The sequence below is a fragment of the Mandrillus leucophaeus genome, unplaced genomic scaffold (assembly GCF_000951045.1).
Source record: "Mandrillus leucophaeus isolate KB7577 unplaced genomic scaffold, Mleu.le_1.0 Scaffold113, whole genome shotgun sequence".
NCBI classification, from domain to species: Eukaryota; Metazoa; Chordata; class Mammalia; order Primates; family Cercopithecidae; genus Mandrillus; species Mandrillus leucophaeus.
Window position 1 is genome coordinate 5800814 of NW_012099543.1, and position 1665 is coordinate 5802478.

The window sequence follows — 1665 nt, forward strand, 5'->3', positions numbered from 1 at the left end:
CTGAGACAAGGCAAGTCCCTTCTGCCTATGAGCCTGTAAAATCAAAAGCAAGCCAGTTACTTCCTGGATACAGTGGGGGTATAGGCATTGGGTAAATACAGCTGTTCCAAATGGGAGAATTGGCCAAAATAAAGGGGTTATAGGACCCATGCAAGTCTGAAATCCAGTGGAGCAGTCAAATTTTAAAACTCCAAAATGACCTCCTTTGACTCCAGGTCTCACATCCAGGTCATGCTAATGCAGGAGGTGGGTTCCCATGATCTTGGGCAGCTCTGCCCCTGTGACTTTGCAGTGTACAGCCTCCCTCCCAGCTGCTTTCACAGGCTGGCATTAAGTGTCTGTGGCTTTTCCCGGCTCACGGCGCAAGCTGTCAGTGGATCTACCACTCTAGGGTCTGGAGGACAGTGGCTAGGCAGTGCCCCAGCAGGGACTCTGTGTGGGGCTTCGACCACACATTTCCCTTCCACACTACCCTAGCAGAAGTTCTCCATGAGGGCCCCACCCCTGCAGCGAACTTTTGCCTGGGCATCCAGGCATTTCCATACATCTTCTGAAATCTAGGCAGAGGTTCCTAAACCTCAATTATTGACATCTGTGCACCCACAGGTTCAACACCACATGGAAGCTGCCAAGGCTTGGGGCTTCCACCCTCTGAAGCCACAGCCCAAGCTGTATGTTGGCTCCTTTCAGCCATGGCTGGAGTGACTGAGACACAGGGCACCAAGTCCCTAGACTGCACACAGCATGGGGACTCTGGGTCCAGCCCACGAAACCATTTTATCCAACTGGGCCTCTGGGTCCGCGATGGGAGGGGCTGCTGTGAAGGTCTTCTGACCCTCTGAATGCCTGGAGACATTTTCCCCATGGTTTTGGGGGTTAACATTAGGCTCTTTGCTACTTATGCAAATTTCTGCAGCCAGCTTGAATTTTTCCTCAAAAAAATGGGGTTTTCTTTTCTACTGCACCACCAGGCTGCAAATTTTCTGAACTTTTATACTGTTTCCCTTTTACAGTGGAATGCTTTTAACAGTACCCAAATCACCTCTTGAATGCTTTTCTGCTTAGAAATTTCTTCAGTCAGATCCCCTAAATCATCTCTTTCGAGTTCAAAGTTCCACAAATCTCTGAGGCAAGGGTAAAATGCCACCAGTCTCTTTGCTAAAACATAACAAGAGTCACCTTTGCTCCAGTTCCCAACAAGTTCCTCATCTCCATCTGAGATCACCTCAGCCTGGACCTTATTGTTCATATCACTATCAGTATTTTGGTCAAAGCCATTCAACAATCTCTAGGAGGTTTCAAACTTTCCCACATTTTCCTGTCTTCTTCTAAGCCTCCCAAACTGTTCCAACCACTGCCTGTTACCCAGTTCCAAAGTTGCTTCCACATTTTTGGGTATCTTTCAGCAACATCCCACTCCTGGTACAAATTTACTGTATTAGCCCATGTTTACGCTGCTGATAAAGATATACCCAAGGCTGGGCATGGTGGCTCATGCCTGTAATTCCAGCACTTTGGGAAGCCAAGGCAGGCAGGTCACCTGAGGTCAGGACTTCAAGACCAGCCTGGCCAACATGGTGAAATCTTGTCCTTACTAAAAATACAAAAATTAGCTGGGTGTGGTGGCACACATCTGTAATCTGAGCTACTAAGGAGGCTGAGGCA